The sequence below is a fragment of the Phyllostomus hastatus genome, unplaced genomic scaffold (assembly GCF_019186645.2).
Source record: "Phyllostomus hastatus isolate PE091 unplaced genomic scaffold, TTU_PhHast_1.1 phas_contig_488, whole genome shotgun sequence".
In the NCBI taxonomy this organism is placed as follows: Eukaryota; Metazoa; Chordata; class Mammalia; order Chiroptera; family Phyllostomidae; genus Phyllostomus; species Phyllostomus hastatus.
Genome location: NW_025333892.1, coordinates 49,173 through 75,210, shown reverse-complemented (window position 1 = coordinate 75,210; position 26,038 = coordinate 49,173). Strand labels below are relative to the sequence as shown.

The following is a 26,038-nucleotide window of genomic DNA, read 5'->3' as shown; positions in this document are numbered from 1 at the left end:
CTAGGTGGGAGTTAGCACAAACAGAGGGAACAGGTGACACTGAAGCATTTATTGCTTCTGTCTTACAGGCCTTGAGACCCTCAGTATTTTACAAGTAATATGAGTAACCAGGATTCTCCCTGTGCCAGGGATGAGGGATCTGTGGCTGAGTCAAGATTTGGTCTGGACTGGAATTTGTCCATGGTCTGCAACTCTCAAATACTCTTGCTTTTTGAGCTGGTGAGCATCCCAGCTGCCTGAACTGCCTCTCCACTGAGTGCATATCAGTTGATAGAAACAAAATTCCTGCAGCTGAAGGATTATCTGTGACCTGTCTGTCTGGACGCTGCCCTGCTGGCTGAAGGCGCACTTCATGATGGTGTCTAGGGTCATCAAGGAGACATGTTCAAAGATCTCCAGATGGAAGTTGGCTGATGAGGTCCCCCCATTTGTCCTGTGGTGGGAGCGGGACATTGACTCAACACTACCATGCCAGAAGGCCTCTGCTGACAAAGCTAAGTTGTCTCTCCAGACACCTGTCTGGATTCCCCCCACTAACCAGAACACAGTCATTATAGCATATTGAGACTGTAAAGCAAATTTTTTTATAGTGAGAACTATATTCTTAGAAGCTTTGATTATGTAATTAAACAGATTCTCTTATAATGGTCTGAATTAGGTTTGAATTTTAGGAATAATTTATGATGGTAACCACCTTCAAGCAGACCAGAAAATATTGTTCCTCTAGGGAAAAAAAGGGAATCTTCTCTAGAGGGACTTGTGCACTCCAGCTCTATGTCGTATTTGTGTGATGGCAAGAGGAAACCTAAATGACAAATGCTGTGCCTAAGGAAGGGACATCAGGGACTTTAATTCTTTTCATTCATCAAATGAGCATAGCTGTTGAGTTCAGAGACCAGGTAACAGACAATGTAATGGCAGGACCTAGTTCTGTGAGTGATTGTAATCTCCATTCCCTTCCACACAGTGACTCAATTTCATGTCAAGCCCTGTGCTCTGAGCCAGAATCCACCTGAAAGACACCCTGGGATGTCCACCCTGCCACTGAAGCTATCACTGCTCAGGTGTACTAGTGGCAGTTTGTCTTGTTTTCCACAGGAAAGACCATTGCTCTAGTCCACTGTGCTGAAGATGTGGAGGTGAGAGATGAGTGGACCCTGTTCCTTCTATGGCCCTCCTTTCCCTTGATGATGACCAAAGTCATGTGGATCCAAGTTGGAGCCCAGATACTTCCTGTTCCATTCACTTTGGGAAGCTCTATCACATGATAAGTTCTGATTGGCTGAGTTATTCTGGTTGGATGTATCTGATAGATGTCTGAAGGATCCACATACTCTAGTGTGAACCATGTGAATTGTGCTGAGAGTGGGTGTGTGCAAATGAGAGAGGGATGAACTTACCAGCATCACTCGGACAGAGTCAGCCATGATCCCCACATAGGGCTTTGGGATGTCATAGTGGAAGGCTGGGGTCAGCATCCGCCGGTGCTGGAACCAGGTCTGTCCATTCAAAAGGAGCAAACCATACCCTGGCCACAGATAGGTGTGTGGGGACAGGGAGATGGGATCAGAAGGATGACTGGGGACTATTTGGAAGGAACCAGGGATGCCGGAAGACGGCAGATCATGGGCAAAGGCAGGAAAGTCCAGTGTTTTCAGAAACGTGAATTTCTCAAAGTGGAAGGTACATGGGATATTACTATGACAGCTGTGAGTTAAAGGGTGAGATAGAGTAGGGGGGCTGGTAATAGAGGATTATAAGTAAATGTCACTCTTAAAACACTAAGGAGCACTGAGAGTTGATGTAAGAAGCTGAGTTTCAGAGGGACTCTCACCATGACCTGGAAGGGGTGAGGTTTTGTTGGAAAAGAAATGAGGCTTGATGAGAACAGTGATATGGTGCTGGTTATCTATTGTTCTCTTTGAGCCAAAGAGATAGCTCTTGGTAAGGCAGGTGGACCCTACAGTCCCGGTTGGACATACTTACCAATCCAGGGAGCCAGGAATCTGTAGATACTATGAGACTCTGGGTCTGAAAGATAAGGAAGGGCATTACAGGAAACTGGAGGGGACAAAACAAGGCAAGCAGCCCCCAGGAGGCAGCTGTGGTCCAGACCATGAGCTGCCATCCCTCCCTGATCATTGTAAGCTGATAGTTTGTCTCAAGTGGCCTCCACAGGCCTCCTACCCCAAGTCTCTCTGTCCTAATAGTCACTGTGGGCTCAGGAAGGCAGACTCAGTGTCCCAGCAGCAGAACACCCATGGGACCAGGGTAGTCATTCACTCATAAATATAAGCTCTATCCTCAGTGCCAGAGAAAACACAGAAGTTCCTGGTCTTCCTACAGTTTGTTGGAGCTTAGTTATCCCATTACCTGGGATAGGCACCAAACCCAGATGGGGGTGGATATGAAATTGTCTTTCTGATCTGGATAAATTTACATAACAGATCATCTCAATCTAGTTAATATGGGAAGAGAGAGAGAATAAAAGAAAACAATGGCCTCACACAGCTGTTTAAACATTCAGTTAGAGCAGATATTGTTGGCCGTAGGCTCCTTTTTGGGCTGGGAGGGTGGCTTGTAGAGGTTTATATTAATGGTAGCAGAACCACAAGTCTCTTCTGGAATTTCATGACCCAAGGCCATGTACCAAAAGAGGGGATAGCTGCTCCAGTCACAATTAAGATTTTGCTCTCTCCTGATCTTCCTAGGATCACCTTCATGTAGTCGGGATCATAAACCACTAGGTTGACATTGCTCTCCCACAGCCGCCAGGACAGGCACACGGGAACTTTTCTACCTATTTCTGAAGCTGTTGTAGCTCCTGCTCATTTTGGAACTGTAAACAAGGGAAAGACAAATCATCAAAACCTCTCCCTTTAGGTCTGGTGCTTGAAGTGCTGGTGAAAAGTAGGGCAACCACAGCTAGATAATTCTGGATCAACCATGATTAGGAACTTGAAACTGGTTCTGATGAGCTAGGCTGTGATCTGGATTCTTGATCTAAGGTCAGATTCTGGCTTCTGGTTGGGCCCTAACTCAGAACTGCCTTTAGAAGCTACATATAGTACATGTTTGATAAATGCTCAGTTATGAACAGAATGGTGCACAAGCTTTTTTTCCTAGACTTAGAGTTACTGGCTGAATTATGGCCCTTTCAAATTTGTATGTTGAATATTTAATCCCTAGTACCTTAGAATGTGACTTTCTTTGAAATAATGTACTTAAATGAGTAATTAGGTTAAAATAAAGTTATTAGAGTGGGCACTAATCCAACATAACTCTCTATTAAAGAGGAGAAGAGTCGACACAGTAAGAGTCACTCACAGAGAGAAGATGACTTAAAGAGAAATGTGGAGAAGATTGTGGTTTACTAGCCAGGAAGAAAGACCTTGAGCACATGGTTCCTTCACAGTCTTCAGAAGGTGCCAACCCTACAAACATCTTGATTTTGAACTTCCAGTCTCCAGAACTGTGAAATCTCAACTTTGCTGTTTTAGCTATCCCATTTGTTAAGCACTCCAACAAAGTGATACAATTCTGTAATGATCAAAACATGCCTGTGAGTGGGGACAAATTATTACATTCTCTGGTTTCAATGAAGATTGAGGAATCCTTAAAAGGCTATGCCCAGGTGAGTCAATTTACACCCAAGCCTGCTGACCCCAGTGTTTCCACAGCGACCTGGGTGTCTCTATTATCATATCTCAACTCAACATTTTAATTGCTGGGCTTCATGTTGGCAAATTTACCTTTAATATCTGTGATCTCTGTTTTCTTAGAGCATGGCTTTTAGGAATTATGGCTTATTTTTATAAGAATAAAAAAGCGTGAGAAGGAATGAATGAGCATGTGTAGGAGAGTGAATGAGTGAGTCTTGTTAAAAATTCTTGTTGCAGTTGACAGATATAATCTGGAGCTAATGTAAGAAAGAGAAAAGGGACAAAGAGAAGGCTGAGGGCTGCAGGGTGTTTCACAGAATTTAGGGCAGGAGGCATCCAGGGTGTGGAGGAGAGAGAAACAGGGACTGCAGAGCAGCCAGGACTGAATCCCTCATTCTTCCTCTCTCTGCGTGCATGCTTTCATTTCTTACCTTGTGTTTACTGGGGTCCACCTGGCAATTTTCTAGAAGCTGGAAATATGGTCACAAATAAACAGACAACAGTCCCTGTTCTCCTGGAGCTGTGGTCACATGGAGGAAAGAACACTTGTACCTTTCCCAGTTGGCACCATTCTACCACATGTCATATTTAATGGGCACTGGGAATCCTATTTGAGAATCTGATTGTAATATGGCCAAGGTGTTCACCTGCTACAATCAACTGTGGCTAGGGTTGAGTAAGACACCACCAAGCAGGTGGTGGGCCCTGGGAGAGGGTCACTCAAGGGACCACCCTTTTTGGCTGAAGAAATCTCAGAGCAGGTGGGCTGGGAAGACATCCAAAAAGGTTTCCTATAGTGGATGAGCAAATACACACATGAGTAGAGGAGTAGATGGTTTCACAAACCCATTTATTTGATACTTATGCACTGAGCACTTACTTTGGGTCCATTGACATCCTTGTTGCTAAAAATTCAGCAGTGAACACCAAAAGTCCCTGCTATCATGCAGCTTATGTTTGAGTAGGGGTGCAGGTAGGCAGACAAACCCACCATGACTTGAGAAGTATCCTGCTCAAAGTACTTAAAGAGGATGCTTTATGTTCCTAGATCATGTGCATTATTGGGGCTTCCCTTCTCCTTTGATCCAAGGTGGGGACTAACCAGTGGGAGCCTCTTACCACCCCAGCTTTGTGACTGGTGCTCTAGGGTCCCCTCCTACTGGCCCAGCAGAGGCCTGGGAGACCTTGTTTCAGCACATTAGCATGCCTTTTATTCAGACTGCTTGGTGCCCAAGCTTGTCAGCTTTTCGAAAATTCTGCTTCTGGGCACTGTCCAAGATCCCTTAGGGGTCCAAGGGAGCTTAACTGTGTTCTGCCTTTCCATTCCTCTCTCTAAGCCATTTTGGGCATTCACTGGTTTGTCAACCCTCAGGTCAAGCAGTTGGGACTGCCCTCTGTCCCTGAGCATGTGTGGCCAGAGCCAGTAGAGACTCTTGTAGAGAGGATGGTGTCCATGGTGGCAGGGGTCACAACCCTGTAGGCAAATACCCTGTGCCCACCTGGCCCCCAGGCTTTGGCCACAGGCAGTACTGCCCTGGAGTTGTCTTCACCTGGTGGATCCTGGGAACTGCTGCCACAAAGAGAGTAGCTGGACTTGTAAAAAATGTAGCTACACAAGCAATCATCAGATGTGAGCTCTGCTAGCATGGCAGGTAGTACTGTTTTGGATGGAGGACAAGGAAGGAAATGGGAAAGTTTGGGGTTTTTGACTCCCAGAGACATTACTTCCTTTTTCCATAGTCCTATTGAATTCCATCTTTACTGAATGCAGTGAGTTTGTACCTTCTACCTGGTTGTCCTCCATAGGCACTAAAATTATTTTACATTCATACAATTTTGAGTGAGTGTAATTGTGGTTCTTGGCCTGTAACGGGCATAATTCTAATATAACAATAACACACTTGAGTGCTATAATTATCATCATTCTTAACTTACAGACAAGCAAACTGAGTCGTAGAGAGGGCATTTAAAATATGTGGCAGAACTGGGATATGAATCTAGGTAGCTCAGCAACAGAACACATATACTTATGCCTGCTTTGTCATTTATCATCTTGTCTGAAGGATTAGTTTCAATGTGGATGCAACATGTTGTATTCAATTCCCAACTTAGCTAGTAACAGAGGTATTGAATATGTGAAAATCTCAGGCAGTATTATAAAAGCAAGGAAAATTTGGCTCCAGAACTTGAGAGATGATACACACCATCAGTAATATTAGTTAGTTATATATAAAAGTGAGTATATATATGTGTTTGTGTATATATATGTTTGTATATATACTCACTTACTGAGTGTACATGTCATCTAAGGCCATCCGTGTAATGGGAAAGTCCTTCATGGGCATTAAAACATTTTTTTAATTGTTGTTCAGTTACAGTTGTCCCTATTTTTCCTCCTGTTTCTAAACCCGGCTCCATTCAACTCCCACTCCCAGGGACAATCCTCACTCCATTGTCCCACTGGAGGACTTTTTAGTGGTTCCTTCTGTCAACTTCTAGTTCAGAAATGTGACAAACACATCAATAAAAGTCACAATTTTTCCACATCAACAAATAATCTGGAAGTCAGTACCACAGTTTGCATGCACATATTGGGCCTTTCTGTCTCTCTCTGGTTGACCTAAACAGTTCCCATTTTGACTCCACTCTACTGATAATCACTTGGCCTCTACCTCTGAGAAAGAGAAGCCTCAGATTTCTGCAGCAACCATCTCCACAGACCCTGGGTGAGTCCCCCTCTCTGCGGCCTGCTCATCTTGCTCTGCACCATTCCCACAGGGACTATTCTAACAGAGATGGCTGCATAGCACTGCCTGTCACCCAACCTGCAAGCTGCTCCTTTCTCTGTTAGTCCACACACCTGAGTCAAGCATCCCTTTGTGTCAGGCACTGTGCTGGGTCTGAGGGTTCAGAAAGGGGGATGATACCCTCCAAAAAGCTCACAGGACAAGGGTTTGGGGAATGAGAGCTGGGAGGGAAAGAAATTCTTTTTACTGGTGCAACTCAAATGCCAGTATTCTTTACTTTGGACCTTCCTGCCCATATGTGCCAGTACCTTGTGAGGGTTTTAGCACTGACATCACCAGTCCAAAAAAAAGAGTAAAGTGGTCAGCAGAAAACAGCCATTGAGAGTTTCTTTTGGTGTTAGAATCCTCTGTTTTCTCCAAACTGCCTGCCTACCTGCCTGGGAAGTTTTCCTCAGTGCTTGTCCCAATCCACCATTCAGTTGTGATGCAAGGTGCATGTGCTGGTGCAAAGAACACTGACCTTTGACACATGAGGTTCAGCCCCAGGTGTGGCCCTCTACATAGGAAGTCAGCAACTGATACTAACTGAGTCTCAGTTTCTCTGTTTAAAGGTGGGATAATAATCTTTTCCCCAAGAAGGGCAAAGGATACTCATTCATTCATTCATTCATTCATTCATTCACTCATCAAATATTTCTTGAGTGCACAATCTAGTAGGTAAAGTCAGAAAATACTTAGTGCAATAAAATATGATAAGGCCTTTACTGGAGGAATGAATGGTGGGCTAGGTCTACCCAAAGGAGAAAACTAAAGAAAGAGAATGGGGTCTTCACGGATGAATAGGAGTTCATCAGGTGGAGAGTGCCAGGGTGGGGGTTGGGCACTGAAAACTTCATGAAGATCATCTGTACAAGAGAAAGACAGGAGGCAAGTTAATCTCTTTCCTTTACTGTTTTCACAACTCTCTCTCCCCAACATCAAATCTAAGGCCCATAATTTGGGTGCAAAAACCAAATGTACTTGGAAAAATTTCATTGGCAAACAGCCTTCCAAAGGGCCGCTTCTCCTCTTGACCTGCTCCTTCACCCATCTACACTCTTACTCCAAACACCCTCCTCCCCTGCCCTACCTCGTGACAGGTGGCTCCTCACACAACACAAGTTGTTCACTTTTTCCCCTAAATTCTGGGCTCCTGTCCAGACCCAAGGGCCCAGGTATGCAACCTTTTATACTCATTCCTCCAAACCTTCCCCCAGTTCTGCGGTTATTTTCCACCCCTCTGGCTCTAACCCCAGGAACCCTTGGACCCTGACTCTCCCTTACATGGCTCAGCACCAGCTTTTCACCATCAACATAAGGAGCACTAGCAAACTTTGGAGTCAGAAAGCTTGGTTTTAAATCTCAGTTTAACTCTTTCTTCTCTGTCAGTCCTGTTTCTTCTGCATAGTTGGGCTCATCATGCTTGGTGATAGCTAACATTTAATGACCACAATGTGTTCTACTCACTGAGAAAAAAATTATTTTTCTCTCACAACAATTCTGCAAAACTGATTTTTTAAAATTCCAAGGGAATGGACATTGCTCTAGACATGGAGATGAGAGGAGAGCAGAACCTGTTTCTGCCATGGCCCTGCTTTCCCTGGGCAATGGCCAAATTAGTGTGGATTCAAGCTGGTGAGTGGGTACCTCCTGTCCCATCCTCTTTTGTGAATCTATTAAAGAAATACCTGCAAGACAAAAATTGTTTTGAAAGAAAAGTTTTATTGGGCAATTGTTTTATTGGTAACTAGAAAAATGATCAGATCCTGGGACATGAGTCTAAACCCCCAGCAGCAGTGTTGAGTAGAGAATGCAACATGTTCGCTTTTGGAGTTCATGGGGTTTTTTACACATCAAGTAGGGGGGAGAAAGTTGTGAGTTGTTTTGAAAGGATTTACATTGGTTACTGATAAAGATAAAGGTGGCACCAGAAGGTGAAATAGAACTAGTTCTGGGATAGTGCACAGGTCATAAGGAAGAAATGTTTGTTTCTCTAGATAGTGTGGGCAACAGTCTGGAAAGTTCATAATTAAGCAAAGCAGTGGTTCCTAGATGTTGGCGGCACCTAGCTCTTCTCCTTAGTGAACTGAGGTAATAGCCACTTGAAAGTTAAGGCAAAGTTTGAACATACATTCAGGAACATAAATAGTCTTTGCTAGTTTTGCCTTGCAGTTGTTAACAGATTAATCTCTCTTGTCTCACCAGTTCACACTCTGGCCTGCTATACTTAATTTAGGACATCTCACAAATTGCTATTTTTCAGTAGAGACCATAAGACTTTGAGACTGAAAGGCAAAAAAGGGCATTACAGGAAACTGGAGGGGACCAAACAAGGCAGGCAGCCCCCAGCAGGCATCTGTGGTCCAGACCATGAGCTGCCATCCCTTCCTGAGATTGTCAGCTGGCAGTTTGTCTCAAGTGACCTTCCACCTGCCTCCCATCTCCAAGGCTCTCTGTCCTAATAGGCACTGTGGGCTCAGGAAGGCAGACTCAGTGTCCCAGCAGCAGAACACCCATAAGACTAGAATGGTCAACCAGCCAGAAATATGGAGTCTATCTTAGTGCCAGGGAAAACACAGAAGTCTGTGGTCTTCCTATAATTTGTAGGGGCTTAGGCATCTCATGATCCAGGAAAAGCAACAATTAGAGGTGCCAAACTTAAGACAACGTAGATAAATTGCGTTTCAAATCTGGGGAAATTTACATAACAGATCATCCCAATTTGGTTGAAATATGAAGGAAGGGAGGAAGGAAGGAAGGAAAAAAGGAAGGGAGGGAGGAAGGGAGGGAGGGAGGGAGGGAGGGAAGGAGGGAGGGAAAGAAGAATAATGAGTAGTCAAGGAACCCATGCCAGACCTATGGACACGAACAATGGTGTGGGGATTGCCTGAGTGAGAAGGGGTGCTTGGCTGAGGGGGGCCATGGGGAAAAATTGGGACAACTATAATAGCATAATCAATAAAATATAATTTTAAAAAGGAAAATACTCAGAAGTGGTATTTCTGGGCTCTTCCTTGTCTCTTGCTAAGACTTTGTTTTAATGTCTATTTTGTCTGGTATAAGCTTTGTTACTCAGCTTTTATTTTGTTTCCATTTTCATGGTATATTTTTTCCATCCCTTTACTTTCAGTCTGCATGTATCTTTTGATCTGAAGTAAGTATCTTGCAGACACCATATGTAAAGGTCTTGTTATTTTATCACTTCTGTCATTGTATGTCTTTTGATTAGAACATTTAATCTATTTTCATTTCTGGTAATTATTGATAGATGTGTAATTACTGCCATTTTATTATTAATATATTTAACCTTTTCTCCTTCTTCTCAAAGAAGAACTTTCTGTAATGCATTGATTCTTTCTTTCTTTATTTTATTATTATTAAATACTTTTGAATTTTATTGTTCTTAAATAAGAACTCTTTTTTTTTGCATAGGAGCATGATCTATATTTTTATTTTCTTCAGTTTTTATTGTGATCGTTTTATTTTATTTTATTTTATTTTTAGGTATTTTTTAAATATACTTTATTGATTATGCTATTACAGTTGTCCCATTTCCCCCCTTCTCTCCCCTCCACCCTGTACCCCCTCTCCCACCCACATTCCCCCCCTTTAGTTCATGTCCATGTGTCATACTTATGAGTTCTTTAGCTTCTACATTTCCCATACTATTCTTGCCCTCCCCCTATCTATTTTCAGCTACATTCTATGCTACTTATTCTCTATACCTTTTCCCCCTCTCTCCTCCTCCTGCCCCCCTGCTGCTAGCCCTCCATGTGCCCTCCATTTCTGTGGTTCTGTTCCTGTTCTAGTTGTTTACTTAGTTTCTTTTGGTTTTGCTTTATGTGTGGTTGTTAATAATTGTGAGTTTGCTGTCCTTTTACTATACATGTCTTTTCTTTATCTTCTTTTCTTAGATAAGTCCCTTTAACATTTCATAAAATAAGGGCTTGGTGATGATGAACTCCTTTAATTTGACCTTATCTGAAAAGCACTTTATCTTCCCTTCCATTCTAAATGAGAGCTTTGCTGGATAGAGCAATCTGGGATGTAGGTCCTTGTCTTTCATGACTTGGAATATTTCTTTCCAGCCCCTTCTTGCCTGTAAGGTCTCTTTGGAGAAATCAGCTGACAGTCTGATGGGAACTCCTTTGTAGGTTACTGTCCCCTTATCTCTTGCTGCTTCTAGGATTCTCTCCTTCATTTTTACCTTGGCTAATGTAATTATGATGTGCCTTGGTGTGTTTCTTCTTGGGTCCAACTTCTTTGGGGCTCTCTGAGCTTCTTGGATTTCCTGGAAGACTGTTCCCTTTGCCAGATTGGGGAAGTTCTCCTTTATTATTTGTTCAAATAACTTTTCCACTTGTTGCTCCTCCCCTTCTGGTACCCCTATAATTCAGATGTTGGAACGTTTAAAGGTGTCCTGGATGCTCTTAAGTTTTTCCTCGATTTTTTGAATTCTTATTTCATCATGCTTTCCTGCTTGGTTGATTCTATCTTCCTTCTGGTCCACTGTATTGTTTTGAGACTCAAATTCCTTCCTTTCACTATTGGCTCTCCTCCACGTATCTTCCTGCATCTCTTTTATGGTAACCTGCATCCTTTCATCTAAATTGCGCCCAAAGTCAACCAATTCCGTGAGCTTTCTGATCACCAGTGTTTTGAACTGTGCATCTGATAGATTGGCTATTTCTTGGTCGCTGAAAAGGATGAGTCCTGGGGGACTGATCTGTTCTGTTGGAAACAAGTCTTATGTCTTTCCCTGTCTATCCTTTTTTTTTCGGTCTGGTCGCTCTTGTTACGGTGGGGGGAGGGAGCGCGGAGCCTTAGGTGTTCACCGGGGCTGGGCACCCCAGTCGCTAGATTGTGACGTTGTATATGGGGGCGGGAGCGGGGATGGGAGGGAACAATGGCGGTAGTTCCGTTCTCTTGGGCTGAGCCCTTCTTTGGGATCCTGGGCTGCGAGCTCTACCCTGGTCCACAATTGCTGCCTCACTGGGTCCCCCAGCCACAGCTTGCGCAGTCAGGGATCACTGCTGTGTTCTTGCGCCCCAGATGGCTGTCGCGCCGATTTTGTGCCAAATTTTCCCCCACCTCCCCGTGCCGCCAACCCGAGCCAGCCCCATGCCCGCCCGGCTCGTCGTCCCCTACCAGTCTGGATGTACAGGTCTACTTCAACTTCTTGGCTGTCTGACTTCCATTCAGACAAATTATTTATCAGTTCTGAGTGATATTCTATCTGTAAATTATTGTTGTTCTATTCTTGGTTTTGGGAGGAGGTACGGTGCATCCACCTATTCCTCCATCTCGCCCGAAGTCTCCTATTGTTCTTAAATAAGAACTCTTAATATTACTTGCAATATTGATTTGCTGGTGAGGAACTCCCTTAGCTTTTTCTTGTCTGTGAAACTCTTTGTCCTTGGATTGTAAATAATAGCATTGCTGTGTTTTCTTGGTTGTGCAACCTTGCTGTTAATATTTCATTCCAATCCTTTCTTCCTGCAAAGTTTCTGTTGAAAAATCAGCTCACAGTCTTGTTGGAGCTCCCTCATAGGGGACTAACTGCTTTTCTCTTTCTGCTTTTAAGATTCTCTTTAACCTTTGGCATTTTAATTATGATGTGTCTTGCTATGGGCCTCTTTGGGTTCATCTTTTTGGGATTCTCTGCACTTCCTGGACTTATATGTCTATTTCCTTCACCAGGTTAGGGAAGATTCCCATCATTATGATTTCAAATACGTTTTCACTGCTTTGCTCTCTCTATTCTTTTTCTAGCACCCCATTGTGGGAATGATGGTATGCTTGAAGTCTTCCCATAGACTCCTTAAACTGTGCTCATTTTTTGTATTTTTTCTTTTTGCTGTTTGGATTGGGTATTTTCTGATATATTATCTTCCAAATCACTGATTTGATCCTCTGCTTTGTCAACTCGACTGTTCATTCCCTGTTATGTACTCTTCCTTTCAGTACATTACAGGGAATTAACAATACATTTCATTACATTTCAGTACATTACAGTGCTTCTCTTCCCAACACTGAAAGCCTGGACTGGGGGCCTGGTGTGGAGCTGCAACCCTTTGTTCCTCATGGGGGACCTCCTCAGCCAAGATATCCCTTCCCACTTTTAATCACCATAGGTGGGTGTGGGACCAGCTCATTCTGCATCTCTGCCCCTCATACCAGTCTGGATGTGACGTCTTATGCATATCTTGAGTCACAAGACTTCTGTTCAGCTAGAATTTAGGCAGTTCTGAATGATGGTTCTTCTGTAGTTTAGCTGTAATTTTGATGTGGTTGTGGAAGGATGCGAGTACCATTTTACCTACTTGGCTAATTTGACTGGAAGCCCCCCAGGTATGGATTTTTTTAAAAAAAATTGCAAGAGTCTTAAAGTCCATTGGTCCCCAAAGGAAGTCAGTTTGTCTGAAATAAAAAGTAAATTAAAACCTTTTACTTAGTCTTGTTACCTAACTCATTTCTGCACACTTGAAAATCCTTCTTTCTGCCCTGGCTGGCATAGCTCAGTGGATGGAGCACGGGCTGCGAACCAAAGAGTTGCAGGTTCAATTCCAGTCAGGATACATGCCTGGGTGGCAGGCTACAGCCCCCAGCAACTGCACATTGATGTTTCTCTCTCTCTCTCTATCTCCTTCCCTTCCCTCTCTAAAAATAAATAAAATCTTTTAAAAAATCCTTCTTTCTGTCAAAAAGATTTTAAATATGTTTTGTAGTTCTTTAGTAGCACATAAAATAATTTCAAGCTTTCAGCTTCATTCTAGGGGAACAGGCATCTCACTGTTTTCTCAGTGGTAGGCTGTGGTAGCTGGTTCTTTCAGAGTTTTGGAAAATGGAGGGATTAAGGCATGTAAGGAAAGACTTTGAATCCTGGTTAATCATTCACTTAATATACATTCACTTGGTGGGAAATATGTGGTAGATAGTAAGCTGCATGACAGTGTCTCTAGCCTTTTGCATATATGCTTATCAGTGGAATATAGTTGTTTATATACATATTATTTGTTTAAGGTACATTTGTTTGTGACTGAATGGGTGAATTACATGCCCCTCATTTCACTTCCCTGAGTGGAGCACTTGTTTCTCTGATGATTACAGTATTGAGAAACGTGTGCACTCACTGCTTCAGCATAGTGCTCAGTGTTATGCATTTGTTACCTCATTTAATTCTCATAATAGCTAAGGGTGGTAGGTGCTGTTGTCATTTCTCTTTATTATAATTGGGAGAACTGAGTCTTAAAGAAGTTGCCACTTTCTCAAATATCACAAGTCCAGGAGGTATATTTCATTCACAAAAACAACACATTGCAGGAAACTGGCCAGAGGTTAGATTTGCAAGCAAATCCAAAACAAAGCAGGATAATTTTTGCAGACATTAATCCACGTTTGCCTTTCCTGCTCTGATATATTTGCTTAATATTTCTCATCTTGGGAAAATTTAATACAGAGCAGGGGCTTAAAGGCTGTTCTCCCAGTGGTTAAGCATATCCAGATTCATATGCTCCCAACTCATAGCTGATTGTTAGGCAATATGGTTCTAAACATCATTTTTGTTATGTAGTTGACAGAGAGATTACTTGGTGATTGTAATATTACAAAAGCTAAACTACAGATGTTGACACACTTGCATTTCTTCCTCCAGCTCAGTTATTTCAAGTCGAAGAAAATCTATTGTAAAATATATAAAATTTGCAATAAAAATCAAGTGACACATCAGAACTATTACCAATACAACTAATTTTTTGAAAAAATAAATAAAATTGAAATTGAACAATTAATGCTTCTACAAATCTACTGAGATCATCATGAATACAATCAACATACATGAAAGTTTTGCAACACAGCTTCTTCACTAATTCTATTTTGATAATCCCCACTTTTGTTGCTATAGTAGAATGTCTTTCTGCATAGGAAGTATTAAAATTTTTTAAGTAACACAACCATGGTTAATAGAAATAGTGCCATTAACCATGGAAGTTCAAGCAACTGAAAAAATGGAATTATTTGTAGTTTGACTAATGACAAGTCATAGAGGAATATTTTAAGTGTATCAAACATTATCAAATGTGCTTGTAAATAAAAAGCACTTCCTTTACCTTGTTATTTGTCAAGTTTTACCTTAAAGTTTTAAGGTTTCATGTTTGTTTACATAGGGTTTGGGTTTATCAGAATGGATACCATTTTATTAATAAAGTTATGTGATATTTACATTTAGAAAAATAAGTTCTTTTGTTGCCTGCAGAGAAGTTTGGGTTTTGTTTTACAAAAATGTTGGAAGCTGGGCATATATTTCTTATGTTGAGTAGAGACCAGAATTCATTTCAGCTAAAGTAGGGAACTCTGCTCCAAGCTTCATAAAGTTTAAGTCATTTAAGGAAATATGAATAGTGATCATGTAGAAAACAGAAATAGATTATGTAAATTTGGTAATACTGAACATTTCAAAATGTGTAATTCAGGTGATTGTCCTTTTGTATTTTTTACTCTGGTAAGATGTTAATATATAGTCAATAGTGAATGTAGATAAATATTATGAAATTTTGGTAAATTTATGACTCACTTGTGTCTCTGTGAAATGAGAAGTATTGGCAGGAGAGGGGACTTACGATGCTGTGGAGGCACCATGAGATACAGAGGACAGACCTAGGCCAAGTCACTCTCAGTTTCCTTAGGCTTCCATTTGTTTATCTATAATAAGGGTCTGGTAGTGCCTACCTGGGGAGAATGGAATATATATAAATATTCAGTATCAATTTGATGTTATTATTATTCCAAATGAGAGTCTAGCCTAGCAGAAGCTATTATATCTAATAGCTATGTTACTTATTGATGCTCAGGTAAAACTATCATTTTCTGAATTGCACACAATTCAAACAAATATAATGGATCACTGAAGGCATTTGTTTAACTTATTATTGACAATTTATTGTTCTTAATATTATACAAATTGAGGAAAAGAGAGTACAGAAATAAAATGAAGTCACTGTATAGTCAAGCTACTAAATTACTAAAATCAAGTAGGTTAAGGCATGAGGAAATATTTCTACTCCTGCTCTCCTGCTTTAGTTTGCCTAGGAACTTAAAACTTTCAACCCTATACATCTTTGTCCATATATATATATATCTGTGTCTATATCTGTATTATCCATATCTCCTATAGATAACCCTATTATTTCCCTCTGAAGGACTAAGAAAAGAACATTCATGTGTCCAGATCATCTGACACGCATTATCCATACCACTGGACATCTAAAAGATTATCATTTCAGATCATCCAGAGGCTAAGAATGCAGGACAGATTCTTCCCAAAAAATGTAGTTTTTACTGTAAGAATTCTCAGCTTTTCTTTCTTCTTTGGAATACTCTGGGTATTGCCTAGTTGTAATTTTGGTTTGTAAACCCTCTGACCCTTGAATTAATCTTTGTCATTTATTTCTAGCCAAATCCTCCTGATTCATTTACACATCCACCAACAAAGTGTATCCTTGATCAGATGACTTGAATGTACTTTTTATATTTATTTCTTATAATATTTATTGATTATGCTATTACAGTTTTCACAATCCCCCCCTTTTGCCTCCCTCCACCCAGCATGCCCTCTACTCCCTCAGGCAATCCCAACATTATTGTCCATGACCATGAGCCATGCATATATGTTTTATGGCTGCTCTATTTCCTATACTGTACTGGACATCCCCATGACTATTCTGTAACTCCCAATTTGTGTTTGTTAATTCCATCACCTTTTCCACTCTTCTATCTGGCTATCATCAAAACATTTTCTCTATCTATGATTATGTTTCTGTTCTGTTTTGTTTTATTTTTGTTTTTGAAATTCGATTGTTGATAGATATGTAATTGTTGCCATTTTACTCTTCATACTTGATCTTCTTCTTCTTCTTTTTAAAGAAGACCCTTTAACATTTCGTACAGTACTGGTTTGGTGATGATGAACTCCTTCAGCTTTTTCTTGTCAGGAAGCTCTTTATCTGTCCTTCTATTCTAAATGACAGCTTTGCTGGGTAGAGATATCTTGGTTGTAGGTTTTCGCTCTACATCACTTTAACTATTTCCTGCCAACCCCTTCTAGCTTGCAAAGTTTCTTTTAAGAAATCAGCTGACAGTCTTATGGGAGCTCCCTCATAGGTAAAAAACTACTTTTCTCCTGTTCTTTTAATATTCTCACTTTGTCTTTAACCTTTGGCATTTAATTATGATGTGTCTTGGAGTTGGCCTCTTTAGGTTCTTCTTTTTTAGGACTCTCTGTGCTTCCTGGACTGTATGTCTATTCCTTCACCAAGTTACAGAAGTTTTCTGTCATATTTAAAAATGGGTTTCCAGTTTCATGCTCTCTTTCCTCTTTCCAGAATCACCATGATGTGAATGTTGCTATACTTGAAGTTGTCTCAGAGGCTTCTTTCACTGACCTCATTTTTTTTATTCTTTTTTCTTCTTGCTGTTCTGAACGGTTGCCTCATCCTTATATTCCAAATCACTGATTTGTTTCTTGGCTTCATGCACTCTCTTGTTGATTCCCTGTAAAATGTTCTTTATTTTAATTAGTATATCCTCATTTCTGACTGAATTCTTTTATGCTGTTGAGGTCCTCATCAAGTTCCTTCAGCAACCTTACAACCAGTGTTTTGAACTCTGCATCTAGTAGATTACTTGTCTCAATTTTGTTTAGTACTTTTTCTGGAGTTTTGTTCTCTTCTGTTGCTTCTTCTACCTTAAGTCCTTCCTTTGTTTCACTGTCCCCAGCTTTAACAAACAACTTTCAAAATCAGCTGAATTTGTGTTGTGAAATGTTTCCTACATGAGGTCAGGAACCCAACACTACCTGTGGGCCTGAGGCACACAGCACACCTGCTCTGGACCCACACCCCATCCAGTGACAGTGACAGTGACATGAAGGAAGGAGAAAGGACCTTGGAATTCTCAGTCTGGAGGGAAGGGGCTTAGAGCAAGCTATCTCTTTGTCTCAGTGATAGCTTCCTCTCTGTCCCCTCCACCAGACTGTGAAACTCCCAAGGAAAGGCTTACCCTGGATCCTTCTTTGCTTCCTGGCAGTGCCCAGCACTGGCCAGTGTCCAGGATGCAGCAGTGAGAGTAGAGACTGGCTCTCTGCCTCCTTCCTGAACATTTACATTGTTTTTCCTCCAGGCTAGTAAGGAAGAGAATAAAGGAACTATAGGCTCTTGGATCTCTGCATGAACTCTGCTTTGCAAATTTCACTATTTCCTCATATTTAAAAATTTCTTTGCCAATGTCCTGTGCATTTATTGTATAAAGAATTATTTTGAATTGCTGTCAAATAACTTCCAGCTGATGGATGGAGGTAGTAAGAGGTGAACAGTCTAGGGAAGAAAGAGCTGAAGTAAGGAGTGGCACAAAATGGGGCATTCAAGGGGCCAGTACTTGGTCCAGAGAAATCATCACCATTTAATTCTGTCTTAAGCATTAACCTGACAAATAAAATCTGGTCCAGAGACTGGGATAGGTGCCTGAGGAGTGGGAGCCAGTGACAGGGAGGAGAATAGGAAGTGATAACAGAGATGGGTTATTGTTCGTGCCTGTGCCTATCTTAGCATAAATAAGTGAATGAATGAATGAATTTTGGACAATTCCTATAAAGAAGGTTGGGAGTGGGGGAGAGCAGCTTAGGGGGCCGAGTCTGTTGGACCCTACTTCACTGCTGAATAAGTAAATTTTTTGAAAAATAATTTTATTTTAATTATTTTTCAAGTACAATTTTCTATCTTTTACTCCCTTCCTACTCCATCCACCCAGCCATCCCCACCTCCCCGCCACTTTCACCCACCCCTAGTTTTTGTTCATGTGTCCTTTATACTTGTTCCTGTAAACCCTTCCCCTTTGCCCCTGAAATTCCCTCCCCTCTCCCCTCTGAACACTGTCAGCCGGTGCTTTATTTCAGTGGCTTTGGTTACATTTTGCTTGTTTCTTTGTTTTATTGATTATGTTCCTGTTATATGTGAGATCATATGGTATTTGTCTTTCACTGCCTGGCTTGTTTCGCTTAGCATAATGCTTTCCAGCTCCATCCAAGCTCTTGCAAAGGGTAGGAGCTTCTTCTTTCTTTCTGCTGCATAGAATTCCATTGTGTAAATGTACCATAGTTTTTTGATCCATTCATTTACTGATGGGCATCTAGGTTGCTTCCAGCACCTAGATATTGTAAATTGTGCTGCTATGAACATCAGGGTGCAAAGGTTCTTTTGTATTGGTGTTTTAGTGCTCTTAGGACATAGACCCAGCAGTGGAATTGCAGGGTCGAAAGGCAGATCCATTTTTAGCTTTCTGAGGAAGTTCCATACTGCTTTCCATAGTGGTTGTACCAGTCTGCAGTCCCACCAACAGTGCACTAGGGTCCCCTTTTCTCCACAACCTCTCCAACACTTGTTTGTTGCTTTGTTTATGAAGGCCATTCAGACTGGTGTGAAGTGGTATCTCACTGTGGTTTTAATTTGCATCTCTGATAGCTAGTGATATTGAACATCTTTTCATGTGTCTTGGGATATTCTGTGTGCCCTCCTTGGTGAAGTGTCTGTTCAAGTCCTTTGCCCACTTTTTAATTGGATTCCTTGTCTTCTTAGAGTGCAGTCTTGTAAGTTCTTTATGTATTTTGGAGATTAAACCCTTGTCTGAGGTATCATTGGCAAATATGTTTTCCCATACAGTTGGTTCTCTTTTAATTTTGATACTGTTTTCTTTAGCTGTGCAGAAGCTTTTTATTTTGATGAGATCCCATTTGTTTATTCTTTCCTTTATGTCCCTTGCTCTGGGGGACATATCAGTAAAAATATTGATGTGTGAAATATCTGAGATATTCCTGCCTATGTTCTTCTCTAGGACTTTAATAGTATCGAGGCTTATATTTAAATTTTTTATCCACCTTAAATTTATTTACGTGTAAGGTGTAAGTTGGTGCTCAAGTTTCATTTTTTTTTTGCAAGTAGCTGTGCAGTTCTCCCAACACCATTTGTTGAAGAGGCTATTTTTACCCCATTTTATGTTGCTGCCCCCTTTGTCAAATATTAATTGACCATAGAGACTTGGGTTTATTTCTGAGCTCTGTATTCTGTTCCATTGGTCCATGTGTCTGTTTTTATGCCAGTACCAAGCTGTTCTGATTACAGTGGCCTTGTAATACAGTTTGGTATCAGGTATTGTGATCCCTCCTATTTTGCTCTTTTTTTTTCTCAAAATTGCAGCAGCTATTTGGGGTCATTTATTGTTCCATGTAAATTTTTGAAGTGTTTGTTCTATGTCTGTGAAATATCCCATTGGTACTTTAATAGGTATTGTATTGAATGTGTAAATTGCTTTGGGTAGTATGGACATTTTGATGATGTTAATTCTTCTGATCCATGAACACAGTATATGTTTCCATTTGTTTGTGTCTTTCTTGATTTCTTTCTTCAGTGTTGTGCAGTTTTCTGCATACAGGTCTTTGGCCTCCTTGGTTAGATTTATTTCTAGGTTGTTGTGTGTTTTTTTGTTTTGTTTTGGGGCTTTTTTGCTATATCAAATGGGATTTTTTTTCTTGATTTATGCTTCTGGTGTTTCATTGTTGGTGTACAGAAATGCCTTTGATTTATGAATATTGACTTTGTATTCCACTGTTTTGCCAAATTCATTTATTAGGTCAAGCAGTTTTTTGGCCGAGTCTGTAGGATATTCTATGTACACTATGATGTCATCTGCAAACAGTGACAGTTTTGTTTCCTCCTTTCCAATTTGGATGCCTTTTATTTCTTTTTCTTGTCTCATCACCGTGGCTAGAACTTCCGATACTATATTGAATAGAAGTGGTGAAAGTGGACAGCCTTGTCTTATTCCTGATCTTAGTGGAAAAGATTTTAGATTTTGCCCATTGAGTGTGATGTTGCCTGTAGGTCTTTCATATTGGCCTTTATTATGTTGAGGAATGCTACCTCTATTCCCACTTTGCTGAGTGTTTTTATCATAAACAGGTGCCGTACCTTATCAAATGCTTTTTCTGCATCTATTGATATGATCATGTGATTTTTGTATTTCTTTTGTTTATGTGATGTATTACATTTACTGATTTATGAATATTGAACCATCCTTGCATCCCTGGGATGAGTCCCACTTGGTCATGGTGTATGATCTTTTTAATGTATTGTTGGATGTGGTTTGCCAATATTTTGTTGAGGATTTTAGCATCTATATTCATCAGTGATATTGGCCTGAAGTTTTCTTTCTTTGTTGTGTCTTTATCTGGTTATGGGATTAGGATGATATTGATTCGTAAAAAGAGTTTGGAAGTCTTCTGTCATTCTGGATTTTTTTTTTTGAATAGTCTGTGAAAGATAGGATTTAGCTCTTCCTTAAAGGTTTTGTAGAATTCTCCTGTGAAACCATCTGGACCCGAACTTTTGTGTGTTGGGAGTTTTTGGATCACTGCTTCAGTTACATCTGCTGCTATTGGTCTGTTCAGGCTTTCTGCTTTTTCTTTATTGAGTTTTGGAAGATTATATTTTTGTAGAAATTTGACCATTTTACCTAGGTTTTCAAATTTCTTAGCATACAGTTCTTCATAGTAATTTTTTACAATGCTTTGTATCTCCATGGTGTCAGTTTTAATCTCTCCTCTTTCATTTTTGATTGTGTTTATTTGGATCCTTTCTCTTTTTTTCTTGATGAGCCTGCTTGAAGGCTTGTCAATTTTGTTTATCCTCTCAAAGAACCAGCTTCTGGATTCATTGATCCTTAGAATTGTGCTTTTAGTCTCTATGTCATTTAATTCTGCTCTGATCTTAGTTATTTCCTTCTTTCTACTTGCTCTGGGGTGTGTTTGTTGTTGTTCCTCGAGTTCTTATAGGCATAGTGTTAGGTTGTTTGTTTGAAATGTCTCTATCTTTTTAGGTAGACCTGTATCGCTATGAACTTCCCTCTCAGGACTGCCTTTGCTGTGTCCCATATGGTTTTGGGTTGTTGTGAGTTCATTTTCATTTGTTTCCAGGAACTGTTTGATTTCTTCCCTAATTTCATTCTTGACCCATTCATTGTTTAATAGCATGTTATTCGATCTCCATGATTTTGAGTGTTTCGGGGTTTTTCCCTTGGAGTTGGTTTTTAGTTTCAGTCCCCTGTGGTCAGAGAAAATGCTTGGTATGATTTCAATTCTCTTGAATTTTTGAGGCTTGCTTTGTGTCCTATCTTGTCATCTATCTTTGAAAGTGTTCCATGTGCTTTTGTAAAGAATGTGTATATAGCTTCTTTGGGATGAAGGGCTCTATATATGTCAGTTAAGCTCATTTCATCTAGGGTATTGTTCAATGCCACAGTATCTTTGTTGATATTTTGTTTGGAAGATCTGTCCATTTTTGACAGTGGGGTGTTAAAATCTCCTACTATAATTGTGTTGCTGTCCATATCTTACTTGAAGTCTTCTAAGATTTTTTTTTTATGTATTTGGGTGCTCCTATGTTGGGTGTGTATATATTTACAATGTTTATGTTTTCTTGGTGGATTCTTCCCTTGAGTAGTATGAAGTGACCTTCTGGGTCTCTCTTTGTGGCCATTTTTTTTGAAGTCTATTTTGTCTCATATGAGTATTGCTACCCCACCTTTTTTTCACTGTCCATTTGCTTGGGAAATTTGTTTCCAGCCCTTCGCTTTCAGCCTGTGTAGGTCTTTTGTTCTGAGGTGGGTCTTTTGAAGGCAGCATAAGTGTGGTTCATATTTCCTTATTCATTCAGCTATTCTATGTCTTTTGATTGGAGCATTTAATCCATTTACATTTAAGGTTATTATGATAGGTACTTATTCATTGCCATTTCATACTTGTATTCTTCCCTCTCTTTCTCTCTCGCTCTCTCTTCCTTCCTTTCCTTAAAGCAGTCCCTTTAACATCTCTTGCAGAGCTGGTTTGGTGGAGGGGTATTCTTTTAGACTTCTTTTGTCTGGGAAGCTTCTTATTTGGCCTTCTATCTTGATTGAGAGCCTTGCTGGGTAAAGTAGCCTTGGTTGCAGGCCTCTGGTTCTCATTACTTGGAATATTTCTTGCCATTCTCTTCTGGCTTGGAGCATTTCTATTGAGTAATGAGCTGCTAACCTTATTGGAGCTCCCTTGTATGTTACTTCCTGTTTCTCCCTTGCTTCTTTTAAGATTCTCTCTTTGTCTTGGAATTTTGCCATTTTTATTATGATGTGTCTTGAGGTGGGCCTCTTTGGGTTCCTCTTGATTGGGACTCTCTGTGTTTCCTGGATTTGTGTGAATTTTTCTCTCACCACATTAGGGAAGTTTTCCATCATTACTTTTTCAAATAGATTTTCTATCCCTTGCTCCTCTTCTTCTCCTTCTGGTATTCCTATTATATGTATATTATTATGTTTCATATTGTCTTGCATTTCTCTTAATTCCTCTTCATTCTTTCTGAGCCCTTTTTCCTTTTCTTGCTCTTTCTGGGTGTTTTTTTCTACTTTGTCCTCTAGCTCACTGATCCAGTCTTTTGCTTCATCTATCCTGCTTTTCATTCCTTCTACTGTCTTCTTCAGTTCAGAAATTGTATTCTTCATTTCCTCTTGGTCTTTGTTGATAGTTTCTGTTTCCTTTTTTATGTTCATATAGTATGCAGTGAGTTCGTTGTAGCTTCCCTGTAGTTTCTGGTAGCTCACTGTGAGCTCATTGAGCTTCTTGATAATCATTGCTTTGAACTCAATATCTGATAGTTGACTTGCTGTATTTCATTTAGCATTCTTTCTGAGCCTTCCTCCTTTCCTTGAATTTGGCAATTGTTTCTTTGTGTTCCCATTGTTTGTGAGACTCTTCTTGTTAGCCTCAGCTTCTTAAATTTGTCTGTTCTGGCTCCCTTGATTTATGGTGTAAACTTCTTTGGTAGAATACCTGTGAGATTCAGTGGTGCAGTCTCCTTGATCTCCTGACCTCACTGGTCTTGGGCCATTGTTTATGTTGGCTCTCTGTATATCTTTGGGTTTTGATTGTTGTTGGGTCTTTCTCTGGTGGGTCCTTCCCACCAGCTGGTTAAATGAGGGTCACTCTGTCCACCACCTCTTGTATTTTGTGGTTCTGGTGAGGGCAGGTTATGTTGAAGCTGGTCCTTCTGTGTGTAAAAGGTTTTAAGGATTCTCTCTTGCTCTTGTTCAGTTGTTTGTATTGGGTACTATCTCTACTGTTTAGTTGTATTTCCAGATATGTCCTGGATTGAGGTTTGTGTGGTTACCACTCCCTCCTTCACCTTCTTCTGTTGTTATCTCTTAATGGTTCCTTTGTTGTTGGGTTTCCTCTTCCATTGGGTATCCTGGTGTTCACCTCTTCCACCTATTCTTTTTTGTGATCAGTTGGAGGGGGAGGCAAAATGGTTTAAGACAGCAAGATAGCATTCTATGATATTTACAGTAGCAGCCAGTAGAGAAGAGATCGGCGAACTTTTGACTATGTATAGTGTTAACCGTGATCTTCCACCCAGCTAGCTGATTTTTAGAAAGGATGGAAAGAAGATAAGACTCTTGTTGGGGAAGAAAGGATTGTGAGTTGGATCTAGAAAGCAGTGAGGTTGTGGGAAGTCAGGTTCTAAGGTAAAGTGAGAGTAAAAGATAGTAAATAGGTGTAGTGTGTGAGAGAATATAGTTAACCACTACAGTATTAGAGTTCAGGAAACTTTGAAATGGGCTAGGTTCTGGGAGGGGTGTTGTGAAGTATTTACAATTGTATGGAACAGCTATTATTTACAATAATATTAGAGCAACAATCATATGACAGAATCAATGTGATCTGGATAACAAGAATAGGGAGTATAGGACCTTGAGTAGTGTGCTAATGGAACACAAGTGAAGTAAGGGACAGTAAATTAGCATTACACTATGAGAGAGATATCAGGGGAAACCTGTCAAATAATACAATATAACCAGCCTAGCAAAGCAGACAGACTATACAGAAAGAAGAGAAATACAAAAATACTATTAAAATAAAAGATTGAATAAGTAATTTAAAAAAAACTCTAAATAAACTTAAACTACTTTATTACATTTACTATTATCTATGCTCTTAATGTTGTGTCTATTACATCCAGGGCTGAGTTCATGAGTGTGGAATCTGAGCAGTAACACAGGATCTTGCACTCAGACTCTGAAGCACTACAGGGAGGGATCCATGAAACCCATGTTTTTCTCCCAGGAAGCTTAGGGCCAGGCAGAGAGGATGAATGTTGGGAACCGCCCTGACTGGTATCAGAAGCTGAAACCCCCGCCTAGGCTAAGGCTAAGGGAACGCCCTTGGAACTGTAAGCCAGCAAGGAGACAAAAGCTTATCTTCCTGGCAGGAATGCTGCTTCTGCTGCTTTATTCATGACTGAACCCCAAAAAGCTTGGTCAGTTAGCCAAAGACGGGTAAGATTCCCCACGGAGGGAATGACCTAAGACAGGCATGATCACTTTGGGAGGCCCCCCAAAAGAAGGACTTGGGGGGCTGCAGCAAAAGGGGGTGATGGACCCTCGCTCCTCGGCTTTGACATAGCCTGAGTTCTCAGCATCTGGGTAAAAACCTCCTTGTCTCCCAGTTGCCTTAGTTCCCTTGCTCCACCTAAGCCTGAAACAATGACAGAGTGGTACAACTCTGTACTGAGAAGTGCGGATTCCCCGGGGTGATCAGGCCTAAGAAAGAACATGTAAATTACTGTGAAACCTTCTTTGTTTAGAATGCTCTCAGTTGAATGAGAAGGGTCTTAGGAGGAAGTTATTTTGTTCCTCAGTCTTACAGCTCTTTGACCCAACTCAATAGACCGGCAGAGTTCTTTGTTTTCTATAGTTCCTTACTTCCCCCTAATGAGTACTGTACTTTACCTGAATTATTATGCAGAATGAGCCCAATAAAATCAGGTATGCACGGTAAATTGGTGCGCTCCCCACTAGGGGGGGTGGCCATTTCATCCCTACTTCCCCACAGAAACTAGTCTGTCTCTGTGCATGTGTGTTTTTTCTCGCGTGTTTATCGTCGAGCCATCCGCAGCGTTCTGTGGTCACTGCTGGCCGGGGACACGAGCATCAGATGAAAATGAGTGGACACAGGCAGGGAAGCGTCTAGAAGCTCAGTTCTGTGACCCTGTAGCAGAGAGATTCAGAAACAGCCATTGTCCTCAAAGAGCTAGGCTGCCAAAATAGCCTACAGAGCTACCTAAGGAAGGGGGATCTGACAGACTGAGCACACCAGCACATGGGATGAGGAGCCATCACCTGAGGGGTAAACTGTGTTTTGTCCCCATGACCACGTGCTTCTCATACAACAAGACTTTGTCTCACAGACTTGCTGACCATGACCGAGCTTGGAGATCCCCTGCCCTCCTGGCCTTCCCACTCCTCTGTCTTGCTTGATTTTACCTCTTGCTGTTGCCCAAAAAGCCAGTGGGAAGGAGTACACAGGAACTGCTGGAGGGCTTTGAGCAGCCACTTTCTGCACAGGTAGAGCTGGGTTGCCTTGAGCAGCAGCAGAACCAGACAGAGCAGGGAGGCCAACTGCAGGAGCCCAGAGATGCTGCCCAGGGCTCTGGTGGGGCTCAGCACAGACACACTCAT

The 26,038-nt window shown here is 41.0% G+C and overlaps 1 pseudogene; it reads right to left on the bottom strand.

Annotated features, from left to right (window-relative positions):
- Window positions 1-150: 150 nt before the first annotated feature.
- Window positions 151-26,038, bottom strand: LOC123823287 (annotated as a pseudogene).